The 26,030-nt window shown below is 42.1% G+C and overlaps 1 protein-coding gene across 5 annotated transcripts in view; it reads left to right on the forward strand.

Moving 5' to 3' along the window:
• Positions 1–26,030, forward strand: part of ARHGAP32 (Rho GTPase activating protein 32) — a 257,950-nt gene that overhangs the window by 127,919 nt on the left and 104,001 nt on the right. Inside the window, exon 1 of one of the 5 annotated variants that reach the window (XM_037409778.1) lies at positions 13,249–13,253. The exons of the other annotated variants lie outside the window; for them this stretch is intronic. The gene's annotated coding sequence lies outside the window, so the exon portion shown is untranslated. Of the gene's footprint in view, positions 1–13,248; positions 13,254–26,030 lie in introns of those variants that run through there. 5 annotated transcript variants of the gene reach the window in all.

The raw sequence follows: 26,030 nt of genomic DNA on the forward strand, positions 1-26,030 counted from the left end.
ATCTTCTCTTATCCGTGTGCGGAGGACTGGCGGGCCAAAACGGTTTCAGGGCAATCTGTGTACGTTTGGCTCTTCTTTACGACTGGGGACTTGCGGCACTCCCAGTTTGAAGGCGTTGACCTCTTGTAGGAATCCAGCTTATTTTTTTCTTCCCCTGAATTTACCACCGACAATATTGCAAACATATTTGTTGATTTTTAGCCTTTATTGGTGCGTAGTGGCTATTTGATGGCATGAGTAAATCTTAAAAGTGACTGTAATAAGCCCAGCTGTTAACTTTGGCATTGACCTCGTGCTGTTTGCCACCATCATAAATCACCTTTAGCAATGTGTCACAGAAATGTATAAAAATTGTTTTAATTAGTAACTGGAACAGTGTTGTGTTGGAAAATTTTTCTTCCCTGAGGTTTAATGACCTGAAAAAACCAGAAAGATTTATTATAGGTATAATTAAAATATATTAAAAATTTGAAAAGAATCCGTGGGCTCCAGAAGAATAACCCCTATTTCACTAGTGTTTCAGAGTTTAAAAGAGGATTAAAACCCTTATGGTTTTGTATATAGTAATCCATACTGTTACTAGGAATGTTGTTAAAATGCCGCATAATATTGTACTCGTAGATCTGCAAGCATGCCAAGCTGGTGTGATTTTAATAACTAGCAAACTTCATGTTGATATGATCCCTGAGATTTACAGAAGCAGGGATGTGTTTTTATTCTCCACTGGAGGTTTGTCATGCCCGTGGATGTATGAGCTGTTAAGCCAAACATCGTTGGGAACATTTACATTTTGTGTTTACTGTACCTGCTTACAAAAAGGGTAGTTTGTTTGGGTTGTGCTTATGTGCCAGAATTTTCAGGTTTGATGACAGAGTTGGCAGCTCAGGGATAGCAAGTTAGGCTACAGATTTTTAAACTGTTCATTCATTAGTTTAGCTTTCCAACGGCATGCATGTGCGTTTGTCCTGTGTTTATAAACGTTTTCAGCCATTTCCTGATGGAGAAGTACAGATGTATACAAGCTGATCCTGCAAAATTTCTGTTCCTGACTGTCTTGGCTTTGAGATCTTTTGCTGGTTAAGGTGTGTTGGTTCGAGTAGACCAGATATGCTCCATCTGTGTTGCCCGGTCTGCTCTGTACCCAGGAACCCTGCAGAGACCATTTACTCGTGATGGTTGCGTGATCTGGTTTCCAGGTAGTTTCCAGTCTTTGAAAATCAGTGCTCCATCCCAGTCTCCTTCACTCAGTAACATAATCTCGCACAAGGGCATGTGGTGGGGTGAACTCAAGATTGTTCTCTCGTTACAGAATCAGGGAAGAGTTGTCTTTGAGTACTCAGGAAAAAGCTTGTCGCTGCACTTGTACTATGATAATCTATCCTGCAAGGCAAAAAAATTTAGAGGAAAGCACTTGAAGTAATGGTGTTTAGATACTACGTTTGAAAACGTTTGCTGTACTGTGGCAAGATTCTTGCTGCAATATGTGTAGCTGCACGTGTATGGGATAGGATGTTTCCAGATGTGCTGAGCCCCAAGTTTTGTTTGTTTTACTTGCAACAGAGAGATTTGTGCAGAAGATTTCCTGTGAACACAAACTTTCCCAAGGGTCTGAATTCAAACAGATTTTTCATTTTAAAGGGGGAAGCATATGCACAGGCACATATTCTCACCCACACATCCTATCACGATGTCTAGGAGGCATTGAGCAAGTTTGTAGACTTTGATGGTTTTGTTATTTTATGGCTTGCCGTGATGTGTGAGCAGAAGATGGAGGCTTCTGCTTCCATGTCCTGCAGGCAAGGCTGTGACCTTCGGCTCTCCTGGGCATCCATACCAAAAAGCTCTTTGATCTCCACTGAGGATTCCAAAGATATGGATTTCTTTTTTCCTCTAGTGTTTAATTTCTGGCCATTTTGTCAACAGAACCTGCAAATTCAAGTTGCTGTTTTCCTGGTAAAGCAGTATAAACCCGAATGCTTCCACTACATGTCATGTGGATATACGGTTGTGGTTTTTTTTAAAATAAAATACATACATGAGAAAGAACATGATGCTCTCACTGCCTCTTCAAGACTCCCTCTCCTAAAGTATAACTTTTTAAATTTCTCTTGAAACTAACTGAACAAACTTTGATTCTGCTCAGCAGTTCTTCTTCCCATCCCTCTGCCATATGAATGAAATAAACATTAATAAAAACACAATTACATGCAATGGGACGTATTTTTACAGTGCAAGACGTCCCTTACCACCATCCTAAACGTCTTCCTTTCAAGTATTTCATTTCCCATAAGAAGCTGTTATGGGAAGCTTGGTTAGGTCTGCATACATACATTTAAAGCCCCATCAACTGTTTTTTTGGACAGGCAGGGATTGGTTTGTGAGTTGCAGTGCGATCTGACACCTCGAACTGCGGAGTGAGCTTTTGGCACTATCACACGCAGAATTATGTCAGTAATAATTTAGAGAGAAGACTGTTGCTTAATAGATACCCGCAAGTCCAGTATTATAACAAGTGGAAAATTAGAATAGATAGTGCCATATACTTCATATATATTCAGGATCCATGAACCTGCCTTAAAATTAATTCTGTTCTATTGGAAGACTGATGAACCTTATAAATACGGCAATAAAACAATTTGCCTAGAAAAAGTCTCTTTTTGGGTAGGTGGTATTGTTTGGTCCTGCCAGTTTATGTTTCATCACTAGCAAACATTCTTACATATTACCCTGAAATTCATTGCAGCTGTATAATTGCTCTTTATGGTGCTTGAGTGTTAACTTTATTTATTGCAAGTATGACATGTCAAAACATTCAGACTTTAAAATAACTGATTTTGGACCAAGTTCCCATTTGCCAGCTTGAAGTAGTTAAAAAAATCAAAACAACTTCTGTTATTTTTACAGTGTGAGTCCAGGAATTTACTTTGCAATGCTGGTAACTTATTTAATAATTCTTTATCTGCTAAGCCATGCAATAATTGTAGGTGTAACAATCCTGGAATGGGCAGGGAACCCACTGGGAGCTGGAGCCTTGGGGTAGAAAGGATTTGCATAAAATAAAGGGACTTTTCATATCAGGACAAGGGTGCTGCCTTGCGAAGGTGAGAGGAGCTCAGGATTATTTGGGCGTAGTGGAGGTGTGAGACTGGAGAAGCATCAGAGCCTGATTCTTCAGAGTCCCCTTCACAGGCAGCCTCTCTTGTGGCTCAAGGTTTGATTTAGTGTCGAGGTTTGCATTTGTTTTAAAACTAAGTGAAAGCTAGATTGAGTTTGGAAACTCTTTTTGGAGAAGTGAGCTCTTAGGCTAGTGCCTGCGTTTTGAATTATTACTGCATTTTAGCAGTAACACTAGAGTTGTGATGTGCACTTTGAATACTCCCCAGATAAGCTGTGTTGGTTTTTATTTCCCTTGGTACACAGTCCCTGCATTTCTTTGAACTCTCTTAAGCCTCCCTGTATTCCTCAATTTCTAGCTGCTTTAAACTAAGCGCAGTTCAAAGTAAGCAGAAGATCTTTTTAGAGCTGGTTGGTGTTGATGCTGAATCAGAGGGCACAGTGGAGCTTTTGTGCTGGAGCTAACTGCTTTCCTCCTGCAACTGGCTTCAACTTTCCGTGCCTATCTAATGCCGTAAAGATGCAGAACTTGGGCCATGCATCGACTCGCTTCGAGACGGGCTGGAAAATAACATTCCAGTTTTCTCTTTTGTGATTTTAAGATAAACACGGAGAGAAGGAAGGCTTGGATTCTTAACAACAAAATATCTCCATGTACTCTTAGAATTCTTTGTTGTGTATCACACTGAAGAATGTTTTATTTTGCCATTGAAAAACAACTAAGATGGGGATGATGTGTTATGTTTTCTGTAAGGGTTATGTGTGTATGTGTCTTGCAAGTTGCTATGATCAGATTAAGGATGAAACAGCCACTGTAATACTATATCTGCAACAGTGCAATAATGCTAGATCTTACTGCTACCATAATGTGCCCTTGAATTAAAAAAAGGTCCAGGCTACAGCACAGGTTTCACATATGCCCTGTGCTATGACATACGTACACTGTGTGTGCATACTCCAGCGTTCCACAAGCAGAAGTTCATTCACATTAATGGGTGCCCAGTCTGGCTGAAGAGTTTGAGCTATAGAAAGGCTCGCACCATTGTAAATCTCGTGTGTGCTTGTTTAGACAAGTTATTGCATCAGTGCTTGCTGTAGAGGAATGTTTATTCCAAGGAATTGTTGGTGAGTTGTTGTTTTCTTTTGGACACTAGTGAGTTACTAGCACAAAACTTAATTGAGATGCCAATATAAGAAAGCAAAAAAGAATGTAAATTTTTCATTTGTCCACAATATGGTGCTGCTCGGGGGCCTCTTCTGGAAGTGTGCTGCTTTTTGCTGTCCTGTAAACCAGTGCTTTCCAGCGTGAGGTCCCCAACTTGTCATTGCAACCACTAATTGCTTGCCTAGTGACTTAAGGACGTGGCCATTTAGCTGGAGTTAATCAGCATCGTTTCGCCTGCCCAGAGAGGAACTGAGTCATACTCACTGCTGTGACAGCAGCGTCAGGCCAGGGTGACTTCAAGGGTACTGCACCAGATCGGTTTATACTGTTACTCTTATCCTCATGGTTGTGTTTTAGATGTTGGCAATGGTTGGATCGGAGACCCCTTTCCCTTGAAGTCTGCAGAAATGTGCACTGAGTGAGGGCTGCAGGTTCGTGCCTCTCTGTGGAGAACAAGTGTCGGAAGAACAAGGCTCTTAGGAGCTTCCTAAGAGTATGTTACACAGTGGCCGGGTTATACCAAACCCTGTTTTCTTTGAAGATTGCAATTAAATGCTTAAAAACTAAAAGCCCAACCCTGTAATTCCGACGAGAAGCTCTCGGGGAGAGTCTTCAGGGTGCAGATGTGTTTCCAGTGTGACCCAAGTTGTTCAGAACTCACCTTCCCTGAACAGTCACCTGGGAAATTTAAATGTTAAAATATTCTTTTCATATCTTCACTATTTTTTCTTCTGCCTCTGGCATCTTAGCAGAATTTTCTAAATTAAAAACCGAAACGGAGTTTCAGATCTGTGTGTGACCCCTTATGCAGTTTGCCTACGTTTTTTACACTCTTGAAGTCCATGTTCTGGAGACAAGCAATTAAAGTTTTGACACACGGATCAAAAAAACATGACACCGTTTATGAACTGCTTCACAAAAGTAAAAGTCATCCTATTTATTAAGCCTTTTCAAGATAATTTCTTTAATACCCTGAATTTAAGGCATTTTGCTTTACTGTTCTTGCTGCTCTTCACTGAGAACATACAGAAGCTGCATTCTTTTATCTGTGAAAGCATTTTTCTTCCTCCCCTGGGATTTTGGAAATATAAATGATATACTGCTTTTGCCACACGACATAAATAATCTGTGGCAGGCAAGTAATGGGGTAATTCCTGTGTGTACTTGTGTTCTGGAAAATACAGTTTCATGTTTTCCAGTTGGCCTTTCTGTGTCTGAGTTTGCAGTGCATTTGCATACAGCGGGTGGAAAACCCCACTGTTAATGAAGTGCTCGTGGTCTCGAGTGCCACGAAACGTCGAAGGCTGGGTGGCATGCTGCTGTTGTGCTGCACGGTGCAGTCTCTGTTTATGCGACTGCAAAATATGCTGTTTGCCAGTTGGTGCTGTGCTGTGCAATTCCTCTCCCGCCTGCCTGATAGCTGGGGTGCCTCAGCACCTTTTTATTTTCCTGGGACCTCACTCCTTGCTCAAGAAGATTGTCTGTTTGACCTCACTGACTAGCTGTAAGTAAGCCCTTACTAGTGCTTACTTAGTGAGCTAGGAGCTCCACTTCTAGTCAGAATGTAGCAGGAATTCATGTTGAGCATCTTGCAACTGATGAGGCCCAGAAAATCTCTGAAGAAACCACCCTCCTTCGGTTTTTTGGTGGTCTTGAGGTTGGATTTAATATTTAAGAGCATGGCGTGTCTTTCAGTGCAATGTAATGAGTGACTTTCCTGGGCTGACAGCTCCAGTCTTTCTAAGATAATGTCTTCAAGAAATAATATCGCTGAATTATAGAATTAGATGAAAATTGTTGGAATTTCAAAATAAGTTTCGCTTTTCATTAGGGATTTTTCTGTGCAAGCCATTAAGGGCACAAGTATCTTTAAGCCTTTTTCAAGAAGAGTGAAGGAACGTGTTTAAAGGCACTCAAGTTTCTCACATAATTGCTTAAGCCTTGAGGTTTCAACGTGATTATTTCAATCTTTTTTTCCCCAACTCATTTATTTTGGACATGGGCTAATGGTAACTACATACTGGTACCCGTACGGTCCTCTGTCAAGGTTTTAGCATCTCTGTTATGTAATAAGAATATTAATATCAATGATAAAGACATTAATCCTGCTTTGACTATCAGAATTGCTAGATCCTTGAAGTTTCCCAGGACATGCCAGGAATGAGCCTTGTCCCGGTTCTTTGTATTCCTCCTCTTCAGTACCCCCGCCCCCAGTTATTATGGAGCATTATCGTTGGTGCTGTACATGCACTAATGAGTATGAGGAAAACCACGTGGTTGTGTTCTGGAAAACTTCTTTCATGGGTTGAGGATAATTTCTTTAAATCATTTAACTCCTGCAAAAGTCATTGAATGTTTTCATCATAAATACACTCAGTCCTTCCTACACAAGGTCTAATAGTAGCGTGTAATGGTATAATTGTAGCATAATGTAAAATCTCATATAAAGACATCGTGTGTGTATGTGCGGGAGGGAGGGCTTTTACAGTGCCTTGTCTTCACTGATTTATGCTCCTTCTGTAACTAGTGTAAATGTTTCTCTTCAGTTTGGGCAATATTTACTTTTCAGAGCAGGTAAGCACCTGCAGTATATAGTCTGGTTTTTTCAATATGCAGAAAATATTTAGGCCTTAGACCTATTACAACTGTTTAGTTTCTTGCCAGCTGTATTTTCTGTAATCTAGTAATTCTGTCATCTAGTGTGAGTTGTATATAGCACAAAGCCTGCAGGTACTTTGGGACACCCCTTTCTTCAAAGGAGAAGGAGCTGATAATAGTAGAGCAGTTGTACAGGGCACAGCATTGTCCTCCAGCGTACTCGCTGGTGAATCATGATGTGGGAAGACACTAGCTGGAGCTGTAAGAGTACAGGACCGGGTACGTGAGTAGTAGAAGATGAACCATGCATATACATGTGTCTGTGCACAGGAAGAGTCGGAGAGACGCAATAAATACAAGCATTGTGATATCCCCTTGGAGTTTCGTGTTAAAGCCAGATATTCTTGGTCTGGCTGAAGTTTTTATGCAACATCTGGCTTCGGGGAGTTTTTGTTTTTACTCCTAGAAACTTTTCTTTTTTAAAAAATCAGTTTGACCATATACCTCTTCTGCTCATTTTCCAGCCCCTCTTTCCCAGAAGGGAGTAGTTGAAGGGAAATGCTTCCATCTAGTCTATTCCATGCTTTAGCACTTGCTCAAGTTTTTGTATAAAAATGCATGTGGTGATATAAAACATATGTCAGTTTTGCACTGCTCTTCTGAACCCAGCTGTGCAACATGGACTTTCATTTTCTTTGTTTAAAAAAATAGGGCAGGCATGCGTGTGTGTGTGGATTTGAGATGTGAAATGTGTGTGTGTGTGGATTTGAGATGTGAAATTGTTACATGTTCTTTCTCATGCATGCACACGCATGCATGCGTGCACACAACGCTGCTTGTACCTTCCCCCCCAGCTGAAGCTTGGCAAAGTAATAAGCAAGTAGCTAGCTAAAGGTCATAGGCTTTATTTGAAAGCACTGGGAGTCCTGTATCTCCGTGCTGTGTCTGTGTTATATTAAAATGCATTCAGTGGTCAGTTTAGTCATAGACTAACCTTTATGGAAAACTGGGGGCTGTAGGCATAGCTAAATGCCAGAAGCGCGGGGCTTCACACAGCCTGATTTGTAAAGATGAGTGGTTGTTGATCTTTCCCACTTCTGGGGTCATGGGAGGAAATGGGGTAAGCTTCCCCTCAGCTTTTATCGCTTCCTCCTGCCAACTAAGGGGAGATTATTTTCCTTCATTTGCTGCTCCTCTTGTCAGCAAGAGAAGTTGGTATTTAGCCAGATAATAAATAATGCTTTTCCTGGGGAAGAAGTTCTCAGATGTGGTTGTAGAAACACAGATTTCCCCTCCTCACTGCTTTCCGTCTTGAGCCTAGTCCTGCAAATTCATGCTCAAAAAGATGTGGTTTGCCTATATGTCATGTGCAGAGCTTGTTTGCTTTTGCTTAGGGTCTGTTTCTGAAGCTTTTTAAAAAGTTTTAATGGTGGCTGCTTATCTACTGAATGCTGACAGGTTCATTCATCTTTGTTGTACAAGGCTTTTGAAGGCTCTGCAGACCAGAGGTGCCGTGGAAGCATATACTTGTGCAAACTGGGTCAGCTTTATTTATTCTCATTTATAGAGCCTGCTTCATAATTTGCAAAGGTAGATTTTGTCATCTTGTTGAGCTTATTCTCTTTATCTGCGCCTAGCAGGGGGCTGTGTACCTGCAGGCAGCAGCCTGAAGAATATGGATCCCTCTGTACTTTGGTGACAGAGGTGGAATGGGGAACGTGGAGCGAAGGCCAGACTTTCCTGTGCTCCTGAAAGGTAACGATGGCTGATTTGAAATCAGGAACACGTCAGGATAAGCTGAAATACTCTCCTGAGCCTATGGAATTACTAGAGAGATGGGTCTGTGGAAAGGACGATGCTAGGAGGAGATTGTGTGTCACCTAGGAGCCCGGTGGGTTTGTGGTTTGATGAATGCTGGGTTTGCTTCCTCCAACCTTCCTTCTCGCTGAGCAACGGGTCCTGCTTGTTAAAAGGGGTAGGAGTTGGGGCTGCATGCCAACAGAACTGTTTACGTAAAAGCCAGGAGGTACAGTTCCTAATGAGATTTCAGATTTATTCATCTGCTGCACCGCCAAATATGGTGCAACCAGGCTACAGCCTTCAAGGCTCTTCAGGGTATGTTTGTTTTTCCCTTGTGTGCATTATTAAGTTTTGTTTACTGCCTTTGCTTCTAGGGGCTTGGTTCCTTGTTACTGGCTCTCTGTAAATGCCAGATAAGAAATGTTACTCAGCACAGCACAGTTCTTGATTTGGCCCGTGCATTAGAAATAACATGAATACCCCTCTTCGGGTGACATGAAGGTGAGAAATCACAGCATAAACCTCTCGGCGCTCTGTGTAAGGAGAGGTGCTCAGGTGATGTGACAGTGAGACAGGATCAGCGACTACCTTAAGTAAATTAAGCTTCTCACTGCCACAGTACTCTTTCCCACATCAAAACTGTTGCTTCTGGGTCTTTTTGTTGTTCTTTCTCCCCCCCTTGGTACTCCTACTGGTATTTCAGGTATATAAGGCATTTTTTCCAGTGACTTTGATTCTTATCAGTGTGGAAAAAAAGTTAATATTGATTTAGTGGGCGAGAAAACAGAAGAAGTGAGTGAGTAAGAGACTAATAGCCTGGAATGACAGGACTGTATCAATTTTCAGTTCTCTCAGAGGAATAATATGCTTGTTTCCAGCAAATGGAAAAGTAGACTATGACTAAAACTGTCACTGACCTCCCACAGAATTTAATGGATTTTGGATCTCAGAGAAGAAAAGGCAGTCATAACTAACTCGGTGATTTTAATGCACTTTCCTTGAAAGTCAGCATTTTTATGAAATGCCGTATGCAGGGAGATAAAAAGTATATATATCTTATAAAGCTGTAAAAAATAAATATTCACTGGCTCAGTCTTTTTTTTTGACTATGGGTGAATGCATTTCTCGATAAGCTCAAACAATAACATATTATAGGTTCTAAGTGGTTTATATCCTTAACATATGTTGCCAGCATATAAACCGAACCTGTTTAAAAATGATGGACGAAGACTGTAAAGCAGTCTCATTCTTGGCCCATTCAAGTGGCTTTTCTGAGTAAGTGGTTCCTATAAAAACGGTCCCTTTCGTACGCTGCACGTTGGTTGGCAACAGCCAAAGTAAGTGTTCTGTTTTGTCCGGTGGTAGACGGTGAAAGAAAGGGCGCTTTGTTTTGTGGCAAAGCCACTTTTCTTTTAGATAAAGAAAGAAAGAAAGAAGCCAGCTCCTTTAATTTAACTGCCTCTTTGTTTTTGCCTGAAGCCACGAAGTGGCTGGTTCCTCTTGCAGAGCCGTCTCCGTTGTTTTGACACTGAATATTCACACAGTGGTGCTGAGCCTTACTTCCACCGAGGAACAGGACTGCATGGGCAGGAAGAGGATTTTGCTGGTGGGTTTTTTCCAGGCCAGTGTGATAGCTGGTGGTGCAATGCCCTCTAGTGTGCTGAGCCCCGCCGGGCATCTCCTGCCCTGGAAACCGGTGGCAGCGGTGGTCCGTCTCCTCCGCGCATCTCATTCCAGGCTGCTTCAACCAGCTGCGTCTGCCGTGGGAACGGTTGTAAGAACATTTTAGCATCGTGAACGTCTGATTTTCGAAATTCTCCTCTTGATGATTGCTTGGGATTTTTTGGAGAGAAAAAGGGCAGGAGAAACAGTGATAATTTGCCCAGCCTGAGGAGGAGTTTTCTGTGGTCACAGGCTGATTTTGTGTCATTTCTGTGCGTGTCAGAAATCAGTTTCTGGGGTTTAGAGCGTGTCTGGTGCTTGGTAGGTGTTTACATCCAGTTCCTTATTACCGTTGTGCTTTCATGGCTTAGGAAATCCAGTTATGGATCCATGCTGAGTTCAAATCCCTGACCTCACCAAACTGGAGGCTGTTTGAGTCTGACTTTGCTGTTCTTTGGACCTGTTGTTGGATAGATCTGGTGCAGGAGAAACGTTAGTTCGTCCCTTATGCTGTCTGTCTTCATTTGCACTTTGATCTCTTAGCTGTCTCGTTTTAATTCTGCACGTGGAAGAATACAGTTTCTCCTGTCTGTGGGACAGAAGAATCCTTCCCTTCTTGGCCTGAAAAGTGTGTAACAGGAGTGAGTTGGCTGCTGGCTCGCTTCCTTTTCCAACACTGTGTCTAGTACCGTTGTGTGATATCCAAAATGCTTTATTTTAAATACTGCCAGGAGGGGGGCTCTGTCTCCCCAGGTAGTGACTAGACCTCAGCATGGCAAAGGCTGCCAGAAAGGATTCATTTCTGAATAATCTTGTTTTCTTTTCAATTAATTGTGAAATCAGACTTCAATAGGGTGTGAAATGGAAAGAGAGAGAGAGAGTGAGAGGTAACACCAGATGCCTTTATTTACATGTGTTAATCAACACAGACCCAAACAACAACAAATTAAACTGGAGCCATTCATAGAGTTTGAAATGCTCCACGTTTGGCTGGGAACATTGAAAAATGTGCTGCTTCGTAGATAGGTGGAAGGTCAGTAGCATTTAAAAAAAAAAAAAAAAAAGAAAAAAAATTAAAGTACCAACCGTGCCAGAATTCTATCAGAACCCTGAAGTTACTGTGTTTCAGAAATACTAAATGTGGCTATGGAAGCCCATCATTACATCGAATTAGCTTTGCTTTGAACGGTAACGTGGAAGACGTTTACTTTGCCCTTTTTGAGCATAGCCTGTGGTGTAACAAATGGCACACAAGACTGGGCATGTGTACTTTGTGTATCAAAGTGCCTATTTCCAAATGCCTGGTGTTATATTCACCAGGGTCAATTAACTAGTGACTAAAGGTGGTTTCCTTTGGAGACAGACTGGGTTTTTCTTTTTGGCTGCTGGTTCTGAAACGGTAGGCATCGCAATTTTAGAGGAATTTATGTCGGAAGCAAGGTTTGGTTGGCAGCCAGAAAGATTATTTTTTTAGTTCACTGTTTAATTCAGCTCAGTGGGGTGGGGTGGGCAGGGGAGAGAACCAATACCTGATTTTGATTGTGCTGTAGATAGAGGTAAGAGTTTTGTCTCTGGCAAAACACGTTATGTCACTTCTGCCTAATTCTCTATTGTTCCACACAGTGATTTGATTGGGGTTCCTGGGAAACTTGTGGATTTTGATGCTCTTGCATGGGGATTGGGTTTGTTGGAATGAGGAAGATGATTTCTTTAGGAAAGAGTTGAGGCAGTTTGAAGGAAACTTTTGCATTGTTCCTCTAGAGGACTTTATGATGGAGAGATGAACGTGATGGATTGTGAGGCATGTTAACCGCTCTGCTCACCAGAAAGTAGATTTACACCTGCCTGGTGCCAGGCATAGAGATTCTGTCTATGACAACAGGGGGAAGATTTCTTTTATTATAGGTGTGCAGTAAAAAGAAAAAAGTGGTCTTCTTAGAAGCACCATTTGTTCTGGCAGTGAAGCGCATTAACCCTTTTTTGAAACACTGCTTATAAAAACAGGCATCTAACGCGTCTGCCCGTGGGAGTAGCAGCAGCCTCAGCTCACAGTTTCCCCCACCTCCCAAACTGCTTCAGGTATGACCGTTGCTCCTCATTGATTTCCATAATACCCACATAAAAAAGGGAATGGAGGAGCAGGGCCCTATCCTGAGAACTGACTGTACGTAATACCTGCGCTTTGCCGCTTTCTCCCTGTCACTGCTCCTTGCGTTTTGCACTTTCCTGATGCCGTACAGATCCCCAGCTCGGGCTGTGATGGGGAACGGACGGGTCCAGCATAATAACCTGTTAAAAGGAGCAGCAGGTGGGGACGAGGAGCGCTGTGGCGCCACAGCATAGAGCACTCCGCATCCTCTTGGGTGCACGTGCCTCGATACACCAGGCAGGTTGTATGTAAGGAGCTGGTTTTCAGAGTTCTTCTAGAGATGCGTATAACCATAAGATGTAGTTGAGTGAGTTTCAGCATCAGTACTCTCCATTAAAAAAAACATTAAAAGTATGTGAAATAAAAGTATATTTTGAAAAAACATTAAAAGTATGTCAAATGCTGCTGCTGTTTTTTATAAAAACAGCAAATTGTTTCAGAGTTTGAAATTCAACCAGACTTCTTACCTACTTGCACAAATGAGAATTGAATGTTGTTGTTTGTAAGGATGCGAGCAGTGGTTTCATTTAATAAAATCAATTTAGAGAACAGTCAAAATTGTAACTGTTTAAAATGTGATTTGTCAGTTGAAATAATAAGGGGTTTTTTTGGTTACTTGCTGGTGTTTCTTTTCCCTCTTAGAAGGAAATTAGCTCTTTGCTAGGAATAATGTGAGCAAGTAATCAAGCTTGTATTACACTGGTAAGATCCTTTCCAGGTCCGTGTAATTATGAATAATGTATGCTACTAAGCAGCAAAATACAGGTGAATCTATGGTACTGACCACCACTCAGACATTGTTCTCTTGCCGTTTACAGGTCATTTCAGGATGCTTTTTGCCTTAGCAAATATGCTTCCCCCCTCAGAGGAGATGTCACTTTCTATAATCTCTTTGTGCCCATGACAGGCCAGCCTACACATCATTAGTGTCACCAATTCTGTGTCACGAATTGCTTTCTAATTTTATCAGAGAAGACCAGGTGCAAGAGGAAATTGGGAACGGCTTTCAGGTGGGCTTGAGGGGTGGTAAAGAGAGAGCAGGACTTGGAAGGCTGCTGCTTACTGATTACGACCCTGTTTTTCAGAAAATAAGGCTGCTCTTGGGGTGGCTTAGGCTATATAATTTGAAGGCACTGACTTCCCTCATTCCATAATGTTTTTTTTCTTTGTGCCATTACAGCACCACATAGTGTCACTTAGATGTATGAGAAGCAATCTTCTAAATTTCCCCAGCTTGTCACACCTGAAAATGCAGCACACAGTGTCACCTTCTGCTAAGTTTTTGGTGTAACAGTCAAGAAGACTCTTTAATGGAAGGGAATTTTCCAAGGTTTGGGAGTAGTGTGTTGGGTGGGAAAGAAACTGAGTTTCTTTTTTAATAATGCTAATTTTCAATTTTTTAAACAGCTTGCATTGAGTATTATGAATTCTCTAGGGTATTTTCACTGCTGAAAGAACAAAGAGAAACTTTTAAGAGGGGGAAATCGCTATCAGCTGATGAAGAGGGCTTTAAAAGTGCATGTTCCTATACTGTGCTGTGCTATATTGTGCACATGTGAGAAATGAAACCTGATGAATTGTCACATGAAGATACTTTTCAGTGTGTGTATATATATATATGAGTATATATATGTATATATGTATACATATATGTATGAGTTTATATGTAACTTATACACAAGGGTGTGTTACACTAGCACATAGGATATGGACAAGTGGGTGTGTAACATATACTAATGTTTGTTGTCAGTGCAGGCAACAAATAGGGAAAATCAGGAGAATTGCACATGGGCAGGAGAACAGGTATCGGGACTGGAATGAGCATAGTTCTCGGTCACCTCACTGCATCTTAGACTCCACTTGTTAGAGAAAAATAGGTATGAGAAGTCTACAAGAAGAGACTGTGTTTAAAATCTGTACTCTGCAGAGTCAGACTTAAAATGTGAACTTTTGGGAAATTCCTGACGTGCGAGATGTTCACGGAACAAGCCACTCTGCTAGCAATGTTAGATGCTTACGTGGTAATTTGTTGTCATTTTTTTTGTGCTGGTCAGCCCTTCTCTGAGACTGATGGTGGCATCCCAGGCAAAGCAGCTGCTTCAAACAGAGCGCCGTCTAGAGTAAAATAATAAAGAAATTAAATACAAGACAGACTTCTGACATAGGGTAAAAGCTCTTACTGGCTCTTGAAAGATGAAGGCACTGGCAGTAACCTGCAGTTTCTGAGAGCCGACTTAATTCTGTCTTACACGTTCTGCAACTGTCCCGAATTGGACTGCAAAATTAAACAAGAATTTGGGCAGGAAGCTCTTTAACCAAACATTATAATAAAAGCATGAGGTTGTGCTAAGAAACTGTCAGATATTAAAATTTCCATTTTAACCTTTGAGTTCAGAAACATAGATGTGAGAAGAGGGAGCTAATTGTATTCTCTCCTTTCAATGGTGAAAGAAAGGGTAGGCTGGCTGTAATTAAAACCACTTACACGGTCGGTAATGAGCAAAATGCTTCTTTCTGGATAGAAATGACTGGACTCCAATATTCTGGACTAGCAGAAGTGCTGTGAAATTGCAGTAGCAGTATCACATGGTATGGTGTTTGTTAGAACTAATAGTTCTTTGAATGGTTAAATTGCCATGCACGCTCAAAATTGTACCCAAATTTTGGGGCTGAGGGGAAGGAGTGATGATCTTGTTAGTGATTATCAGTGCTCAGGTGCCGAATGATAAAATCCTGCCAGTGAATAATGATCTGCAAAATTTGATTTTGCAGTGCCCGAGTATCATTCGTTCTTCAGCCATAGTCCGGACCCCTTGGACAAACCAACATATTTAGGCTGTTAACTGAACAGGGAAGATTTTGACAGCAAACTTTTCATCATTTAAATACTTGTTTTCTTTAGGGAATATGTAGAGTGAACAGAGAACTGTTGTACCTAGGCATTAGGGCACACATCCTGCATTGATTTGCAGTTTGCACAGCACCAGGGACCAGAGAGGAATTTCATGGAGCTTTACCTCTGAGCAGTTTGATACCAGTGGAAAAGAACGAACAATGAGGAATCAGCTTGCCTTAAACTGTGCTGGGTTTCAGGCATGTGATGGCAGTTTGCTGTCATTTTTTTTTTTTTTTTTTTTTTTTTCTTTTGAGCTGTAGCAGCAGACTTCTATGCCGCGCCTGAACACAATCCCTGCATGCATTCCCTCCCTCTCTGTTTCTCTTGGCTCTTGTTAAACTCTACGGCTTGTCTTGTGGGACCTTTCCAATGAGAGAGCGAGCGAGAGAGAAAGGAACACCACTGATTTCTCTACAGTGCAAATTGAGCATGAAATGGGCAGTGTGGAAACGGCTAACAGGGCTATGGAGGCAGATCTTAAACGCTATTCATAGGCACGTTCATCTGAAGAAGCAGCAGCAGCAGCACCAGGAAGAGAGGAGAGCGAGTGAACCAAATGTGGGGAGCTTAATTTGATTTTGCTAGCCTGGAGTTCTTGCATTTCGGAGCTGATGCCTGGAAGGTTTTTTCAATTAGCTGCTGGGAAGCTGCGGAGAGACCTGGAACTGTTAGGCCTTGGCTAGGGATCCCATCCATGGAAAGAATAGATCATTGTAGCAGGGGTAAGTAGTGCACAGCCTTTCAGAGATCCTCTATACTTGATATAAGATCCTTTTTGTTTACTGGCACAATATAGTAATAATGCTAATATAAAAACAGCTGGAGGAACGCCTTAAGGATGGCACCAAATGCTAATGTGGCAATAAAGAATGATTCAGATTACAATTTAACAGGCAGTATTTTCTTTGCAGAATGATCAGATGTAGTTTAAAAGGGGAGTTTATTGCATTTTGCGTAAACTGTCTTACATTACGGGTTTTAAAGCTTGGGATAATGCAAACTGTGGCTCTCCTTCCAGAGATTAACCTGTGGCCTTTTGGAAGATTTTTTGCACTGAGGAAATCAGTCTGAAAGCCATATTAATGAGGTACAAGGAATTAACTGGGAGCGGGGCTGGGGAACATCCCAGTAGTGGTTTCCTACCTCAGCAGAAGTGAATGGCTGTTCAGATAAACATTTTTAAACTTCAAGGGCATCTCCTAGTAATTAGGGAAATGAGGGGCCGGTTAAAAAAGAAGTGTATTACATTTTATGGTGCTAGATGTGTTCTAAACTGTTGCTAATAATGTCTAGAACACTTCCTTTGGTATGAGGGTAGGTTTAGGGGAAAAGTTTTTTTTACAAATGAGAAGATTTATAATTTATTTCCTTTGTTTTGATGTTTCATTCATTTTTCTTTAAAAATAAATCTTGGAATGTAAAGTAATAGCTATTGATATAGTGAATGCATATTGGCTCTGAACTTTTATCTGGATAATTTTGTAAACCTTGTTGAGATTTTCTCTGGTGCAGATATGTACGTATGCAAAACGTAGATTTGGGTAAATCTTTCATCAGGTGACATAATTACTCAGAGGTGATGCTGACAGGAACCATAGAAAAATACACAGTAAACAGTTAAGTTTTTCAAGATTACATGCATTTTTTCATTCATTGCTAGTAAATTATTAACTGGACAAAATCAGCATCTGGGCTTTTTAGGAATGACTTTATCCACGTGCCTACCTCTGAAGCTCCTGCCACAGGCAGCTCGGTGACATTCCAAACTCTCAATAAGCAGTGCAAATCGGGACAAAGCATCTACAAGACCCCTGCAAATTAATTATGAGTATTACCACTGCTCCTTCATTTGGAAATCGTAAGTCACTGTAAGCTTGTAGGATGTGTCGTAACTTCTCCCTTTGTGCTGGCTCAGCTCTCCTTGTCTTTTGTGTAGGAGAGTTGGACTTAAACCACTTCCTATTTCCTGCCTATCTTTGCTCGTTGCTTTTCATATGGCCCACTAAGCCTTTTATCCCTTGCACCCAGATTTGCATATGTGGATAAAGGGAATCTCTTCACATACTTTTTTTCCCCTGCTGTTAGTGGCGTCAGGCTGAGTGAGAGTTTTTGGTGTAGCGTTGCTGGTGATACAGTACCTGTTACTCAAAAATCTGAGCTTAATATTTGCCATAAGTTAAAGAAACTGAGAGCTTGTGTTTTATTTATGTGTTTGGCTGAGCAGTCAGAGTAGAGTAACGAGGACTGTTTGGACTAGCTGCTCGCAAAATACTACACAGTCTGCATAGCAGTGCTACTCGCACACAAAATTCAGCAGATGTGAGATTTAAATTAATTATTTGGAATCTGACTCGTGGCTTTTTTTCTTATGCTGATTCCTTACAACGTGCTTCTGTGAGTAGCTGGGGTTTCTCTTTCTCTCTTTCTTTCTCTTTTTCATCTTTCACATTTGAAAAGCTGGGAGTTCATAGGGAACATCCCAATATGCTCTGGAGATGTAGGGAACAAAGTGCTAACAAGTACTGTGCAGATTAGTAAGAGTCAAATCTCAAGTTTGAAACAGAACGAGAAGTTCAGAATCCTCTGCCTGGTCCAGAAATGCTGTTTGCACGATGCACTCTAAAAGGCACTTTCTGTAAAGACACTCAAATATGTGTTCAAACTCTTTGACATTGAAACCAAATAATTTTTGTGTTCAAACTCTTTCACATTGAAACCAGAGGGGTCTCTGCTTGGGGCCCGGTTTATTGTACCTGGAGGTGTCTAGGCCAGGAATTGCTGCAATATTTGTAATTATATTTTGTCAGCAGTGTAATATAATATTAATGGGAGCCTATACCCTTAGTCATTTAACACATCCCTGCAATCGCTTTTATTAAGGAAATGTTTCGTTTATGTGATACTGTTTTATGGAAAACGAATTTGAAAGAGATAACTTGTGTACCTTAAGATTACTTTAATTTCCTTTTGGCTGCGCTACACTTACTGCTTTCTTTCCTTTCCTGGTGAGCCCTGACGTCCGTACAGCAAGCCACGCGGGGACTACAGGCTATGTTGCTTTCTTCCAGCAGGGTTGGCCAGGTATGCTTGGATGGAGCCTCAGTGCTTCGTCGTGCTCTGTGACAACAGCGAGGCTGTGGAGCAAGGCATCACACATCCTCCTGTGCCTGTCAAAGTGCAATGCTCTGTTTTCTCCGAACAACAAAACAATCATTTAATCAACAACAAGCCATAATGGAGGCTCTGTATTTACTCAAACCAGATGCGTTCATGTCTCTGAGGCTGGGCTTACCCAACAAGCTTTCTTGGGAATAGCTGTGGTTTTGATTTCCATCGTAGGTGTGCAAGGAAAACTGTCTTTTTCCTTTGTGTTTTATCCCACGGTATGTCTTTTGGTGGTCTGAAGTAATAGATGGAGTGAGTAACAGATTCTGTTCATTTATCTTCTAGTTCTCAATGCCCAAAGCACATGTCTATGCAGCAGAGTACACGGACGTTTGCTCCTGTGCGTCAGGGCTGCTGTAGCCGTGGAGCCTGGCGTGGTGGTGGGGATGGCCTGATAGGCTCCCTTGAGAATGAGTCTGCAGAAGGAACACGATTGCCTGCGCCATCCATACTTTGAGATACGCTCTGGCAGTGATCCCCCAGCTGTGGTCACAGTTACTGAACGCAGGGACTTTCCATGTTGTCACCATGTGTAAGTCATTACCCCGTTGTATGTCTGGCAGAAGGAAAGCCACCCATGTCCACAGTAAACAGTTGTTTGAGAGCCACTGCTTAGCGTCATGTTTCATTGTTGCTTTCTGAAACCCCAGAGACTGGAAGTAGTTTCCTCCATGAGAAGAGGAGAAGAAAATGAGGTCATCGTGGAAGCAAAAATACATGCAGGAAAGAAATCTGTGAAGCAAATCTGGTGGTAGTTCTGTATTTCTCCCACGTCTTCCCACATTTCATTACGAGTGAGATAGATTCTCCTTTGTGCGATGGAGCCAGGAAATCCAGGTTTCACCCAACTAAGGTGAAAAACAGTTTTCAGCCTAGTGGCTTTAAAGCTCTCTCACTAACCGTGTTTTGGGTCTAATTTATTTTACGGCCATTATTTCTGTAGCCCGGAATGCATGGAGTGAGGAAGTTTCTTAATGGTCAGTTCATATAGAGCTTTAAAGACAAAAAAGAAACGCACTAAATTCCAACCAGAAAACCCAGAGGTGGCAAATTCAGCTTAGAGAGCATTCCAGGATGTTACGTCCCCTTTGCACATCATCAGGTGCCCGAGGCACTGCTCTGCATGCAGCCGTGCGTGGGGGGTGTTCGTTAGTTTGTTTTTAATAACATCAGATATTTTAACTTCATGAAAACATTCTGCTTTCAGACTCTGAGAAGTTGGTTTTGCCTAATGGAGTCCCTAATGGCTGCGTCTAAGAAGTTTTTATGAATATTTCATTGCTTATGAAGTTTGACCTTCTTACACATTTATAGGAAATAAAAGGGTGAGACCACATGAGAAAACATTCGCAACTTAATACGGGAAAACCTGGGAAAAGTATCTCTGATACAACTCTGAGATTTTATGTCTTAACAAGCTTAGACATCAAATATACTTGGCTTAAGAATTAAAACAAACAAACTCCAGCAGCGTGTACATAAGCTTCCTGTGTTGGCAGCTCAACCTGGAATTAGGGATCGAAAGTGAGGTCTTTCCAAGTTGCACATTTCTGACTGCAGGAAGAGTCAAATTCTGTCGAGGTTGCCCCAGATTTCATCTTCAGAGAGGCACAAACTAGATCCCGCTGTGCTTTGTGTCGGAGAGCGGCGTTACAATAGCAGCCTAGCATGGATAGCGTGGCGCGGGGAGGATCCACCTCTCCAAAACAGCATGTGGGATTGGAAGGGGTGGAAGTCACGAGGAACCGCCTTCCCTCTCCTCTTGCTGTGTGCAGCAGGATTGTGGCACTGGGCAAGCGTTTTGCCTGGTTTCACGTCTATTTTCTATTGCTGGCTTAGTTGATTGATACTCCTTAACATGCCTTATCTTTAACCATTTTCCTAATGGACCAGAGCGGAGCCGTCCTGCACCAGTCACTGTGGTAAACTTAAAACCACCAGGTCAGAAGCTGCTGTATTTGCAGCGGAGTCTTTCCTGGCGTGTAGTTACACGAGCACCCCGTCCCCAGTACCATGTATTGTTGCAACTACGCAAATTCCTCCTGACAGGGGGATGCTTCTGGATCTGCATATACACAAGCACCTAGTAAGCAACATCTTGTAAGCCAAGATGGTCTTCATCACCAGGAAAACAACATCATCATTCTCAGCTAGCCTGATGTAATGGAAATCAACACCCATCAGACCGATGCTGATAACGTTAGTCAATGCTAAAAGCTGTTGAATTTCAGGCTGAAGCTGGCTACTGCTTGCATGTGGGTGCCGTGTATTTTTTCTCTCCGCTGGCTCTTGGGGTATTCCTCTGCTTCGAGCAAGGGCAGTTGCCTGCTCTGAAGGCACGCCACTAGCAAAAACCTGCGAGCAGCAGTGGGAACAGCCTTAGTAACCTCTGTCCAGCATGACAGTCTGGAATTACGCTCTAAATAAGATACCAAATCCAGGAGTAATTAAATCTTATGGCCTGCCCTTCTTTACTGCCATCTTAAAATGATGCCATTTGCCAGCTCTCTGTGCAAGAGTTCAGGTGCGTGTGTATTTAGGAAGTTGTAGCAGCTTGTCACACCACAGGAGCTCTGTATTTCACATGTTCTAGTCAGGATGGGTGCCCAGCCCACTCTCCTCTGTCTTTAAAGTCATCTTCTGCAACTGTTTTGATTTGCAGAGGAACTCAAGGAGCATTACAGCTGTTCTGGCCTCTCTTAGAAGTGCGAAGATGCGCAGCACGTATGCATGACCTCATTGGAAGCTTAGATTAAAAACAAAGGAACAAAATCACCCAAAGGAGACCTGGTCTTGAACATGTAAGGCACATATGGAACTATTATTCTATTATTGCATCCAGTATGATAAAAGCAACTCAAGGATCCTGCTGTGAAGTTACTGTCTGCCCTCTTCTCTAGCTGTGCATATTTATAAACGATGGTAGGATTTATTAGTCTTGAAGGTGAAGCTCAGTTGAAAGGATGCTGACTGCTGAATAATCAAGCTTCCATAGGAAAATATTGTCTCATGTGATTTGCAAGCTTAAAATAATTCTGAAAGTAACTACAGGCAAAATACATATCCCACAGCCTTGTAAATTTACTCAATGCATCAAATTCAGCCTTCTGAGTACTCCTGCAATTTAATGTGAACTTGCGTTGGCTAGGAAGAAACTTTAAGCCAGCATTTAATTTCACTTCTGTCGCTAGTATCCTCCTTACATGTTCCAGTGATGCTTTCTGTTGTGCTCTGCTCAGTCCATGGGGGGAAAACAGGATATTTTTATGGGAATATTTTGCATTTTTACCACAGAGGTGCGTTTGTTTTAATTCCAGCATCCAAATAGAGAGTTGAATTATGCACTGAACCTCAACGCCCATATCTGCAAACGCATGTGGCCAAAATTAATCTATGCGACGCTTCTACGCCATTCTATCATACGCACTTCACAGACGTGACATGAAAACGCGACCGCCCCGGGAGAGCGTTGCTTGCCCGTCTTTTGCCCTGGCGCTGATGCCAGGGGAGTGCGGCAGGCCTGCGGTGTTCATCGATTGTCTGGGGATGATGTATAATACACCGTGCAGTCCGGCCGTGCAGCGAGTGATTTTGTCACGCTGCGGTTAACTGGGGGTAGTAATCTCTGTGGCGTTACAGGAGATGTGTTTTATTTTTTGTCTTGTTGAGCTCCATTTTTTTTTTTTTTTTTTTTTTTTTTTTGCTGCTCTTGGGTACCGCTTTTCAAACGGATGATTTCAATTAGTGAAGAAGTGGAGTTTCGTATAGAAAAACATTCTTGAAACATGTCTGTCTTGTCTTTACCTTCATCATTACTTCAGGATATTTGTGCTTGGGTAAAGAAGCCACTCTCGGAAATGTTCTTTTCCTGTTCTGAAGCCACAGTTCGGTGTGAAAAGGAGAAAGCAGAAGATGGGGAACCATGTGGGAGTATAATTACTACATTTACATTTAGCAAGGTAAATCTAGAGAGAGGAAAAATAGGCTAGACAAACACATTTATGCTGTCAGCGTAATTAGTTAGAAAATGTTTCCCTGTTTCAAGATTTGCCGATCTAAAACTTCAAATGTAATAAAGCTGTGTCTTCAAATATATCAAAAAACAGGTCTTGAAGGTGCCCCATTACAAGACAAACTAATGTAAGTAATGGACTCAGCTAAATGAAGATGAAGTGCTATTTGAATCACCAGGGTAATTTAGGAGATAGCGAAAGTGTTAGGGACTGGAGCTGAGAGAGGTAAGGAAAGCTTTTCCTTTCCGTGAGTCTGCCTCTGAGTCTGATCAGCGTTAAGACTTTTAATTTCTTCAGGATTTGTCCCAAGTATATTTGGGACCTAGAAAATTTTTTTAAAAGTAAAACATAGCAATATTTCACAGGAAGGTTAGCCTCATATTTCTTGCTTTTAGCCATCAGACATACTTTTCACCCAATACATACATTCCAAAGTGATGCATAAAGGTGGCATTTGTCCTGTGGTTTTTCCCTCATCTGATTTACTAAATTGCGCAAACATCATAAATTAACAAGAGAAAAGACACCGAGTAGACATTGGAAGTGTGGTGGTTTAGAAAGGGAAAAAAAAAGTCCATTTTTAATACTGTCAGAAAAAATTATCAGATGTAATAGTGGTTTGGAAACTTAATGAACTTTTGCTATGGCTGCGTTTGAGCGGCAGGAATTTCAGTTGCATGTGTCTGGCTGCTTTTGCCAGGGAGTTAACCTTAAATTCCAACTTGGAAAAGCGTAAAAAGATTACCAGGTTTCCTTGGAACAATGACACATCCCCTGCCAGGAAAAGCATCAGCCTTTCCACTGACTTCAAACTCCTGGCGAAAGACTTCTTCGGCATTCCTGCCATCTCTTCTCTCCTCGAGATTTCTACAGATGTGCGCTATGTTTCAGATAAAACCTGTTGCAGTTTACGCTTGCCCGTGAGGCTGATTCATTGCCATCTGCTCCATCGCATCCTCCCGTGCTGGGGAGCTCAAGTCTCCCATGACCTCTCCATCCTGCCTGGACCGCTGTGCCAGATGCTGCCAGTCATTTGTGGGGGCTCACGGATGGACAGTTGTGGCATAAAGTGGAAGGAGTGGGCCTGCTAACGAGGCTTACCTTGGTTATACTTCTGATAATTTTAATATTACGAAACATTGCAGTTTCTCTTAATCTGTAGAGAGCAGCTGTATTCATTTTATGTGCTTAATGACTTTGGCCGTGAAAGGCATTTTTCACATGGGACCGTACATTTGCATTACATTATGCGCAGGCAGGTGCCGTTTGTCTGTTGCTTCGCAGCGGGTTTGATGGCGATAACGCATGTATTGCACTTCGTGCATGCGGATCAGACCCAATCAGAGGCGGGACCGTATGTTCCAGAACACCTCAGTAGATGCACCCGCTGTTCAGGGTCAAGGTCAGGCTTGTTTCTGACAGGATCTTGGTATGAGGTGCCAGGAATGTATTGGCCAGCTCAGGCTTGGTGATGAATATGTGTGACTGCGCTTACATTTTGCTGGAATAGCTGGTAATTGCTCCCTGTGGCTTAATATTGTGTCAGTTACGTACTAATAGTGTCACTAAAACCTTTTGCAGGAGCCAGCCTGCAAATACGGTAATGCATAAGCTGCAGATCTTTTGGCTTTTTGCTAGCTGTCAATCGGTGCGTGGGTTTCAGAGGAATTTAGGTAAGAGCTTGGGAGATGCTGTGTGGAATACTGAAATCAGCTACAAGCGGTCGTAAGAGTTACGCAACAGGCTTTTGCTGCTCTCTAGAGTGGTCTTCCCTGGCCATGTCCCAGGTCCTTGGACGTGAGATGGTGTCTCGGTGGACTTGGCTTCCTCAAAGCACGAGTAATACAGGCAGGTTGGGAGTCTGGGAGGAATGATTCTGCTCCTTCGATTTGGATACAGGGAGAAGATTTGAAGGAAGAAGGTATCAAGCATATTTTCCTAGCCTACAGTTTTCCTTCTCTAATTAATTATCATCTATTTACTTAATGCCTTCCACTTAAATTCCAACCTTAACTCTAATTCCATTGGGGAGGGGAATTTATTTATTTTATTTTATTTTATTTTATTTTATTTTATTTTATTTTACTTTGGTTTGGTGTTTTTTTGGTTTGTTGGATTTTTTTTGTTTAATTCTAAAATTGTTTTTAGCAGCAGGTAAGATTTTAGGCTTTAGGTAACAACACACTGCAAAATGTGTTATGTCACTGGAAGCAAGGCAAGTTCATGGTATTAGTTATCAAACACATAGGCTGTGCCAAAGCTCTTGTAACCTTTAAGTATGGGCTGTTCTGCATGCCGGCTCTCCGCCAACAGCTCTGCATCACTCACTTGCCGAGATTCGTGTGTGCAAGCGAGATCGATGTGTTCATGGCTTTATGAAGCAGAAGTTAAAATAAATGTTTCATAGATGAGTCAAACCTACGCTTCCCAAGCTTTTCACAAATTATCCTTTCGTCAGGAGAGCTGGATGATGGAGTTAAAATCACTCAGCAAACAAGGGGAAGAAGGAAATTAAAGCCAAAACTATCTAAACGAGCTTACTTTGACATCTGGGTGTCAGAGGCACGGGTAGGAGGAGCAGAGACAGCCCCACTGACCTTGCGAAGCAAAGCCTTACCTGGCAAGGATCTGGCATTTTAATTCAGTAGCCAACAGTCTTGGTCTTGGCAGCAGATTTGTCGTGCTCTTCTTTGAAATTATTTTTTCGAAGGTTTTGTCCTCTGTACGAGGAGCCCGCAAGAATGTGACTCTGGTGTAAAGTGAAACAATTGACTGCATGAATCTCAAAAGTTGTATTTTAATAATTTTTCTGCCTGTGGTCATACTGGCAAGTGAAACCTGCTTGTGAAACAGGGACACTTAAAAGCTGCCTCTGCTCCACTTAAAGTCCTCTCCCCAGTCACCAGCCCCTGCTTTTTTGGATCTCCGTGCAGGGAACGTGGCAGGTCCCATGTGCCTTCCAGACAGGTTCACAGTAGGCTTGAAATTACAGAGCTTCAGACAAACAAATGAGTCTTTAAAACGCCTGCTGCTTTGCTCCAAGCGCAGATCTGCCAGGGTTTGATGCGAGGATTATTGTTGGAGGGAGAGCAGAAGGGAGCTTCCAGAGCTACGCTGGAGAGGAGAGAGTGTTTGTTTTGTTCTTGGTAACCCCCGTTCTGGAAGATAAATGCACATGCACAGAATTGTACCCTGTGAAACTACGGAGCTTTCGGATACGACTTCTGAATGTGCCGTATCATACGTTGCCCTCCTGTTTTCTTGGTTGCTGTTTATCTCCGCAAGAGGAATAACCACAAAATTATCCTCTGCAGGAGACTCTTGTAATCGCTGTCTTGATCTGAGACATTGATCTGAGCTCATTACTAGAGATGAGCTGCTTTTTCTCAGACAGTGGGAAGACCGCGTGCACTAGAAGCCTTTTAAAGTTAGTCCTGCCTGTATATATGATCCATGAAGTCTTGGCTA

The sequence above is a fragment of the Falco rusticolus genome, chromosome 16 (assembly GCF_015220075.1).
Source record: "Falco rusticolus isolate bFalRus1 chromosome 16, bFalRus1.pri, whole genome shotgun sequence".
Classification (NCBI taxonomy): domain Eukaryota; kingdom Metazoa; phylum Chordata; class Aves; order Falconiformes; family Falconidae; genus Falco; species Falco rusticolus.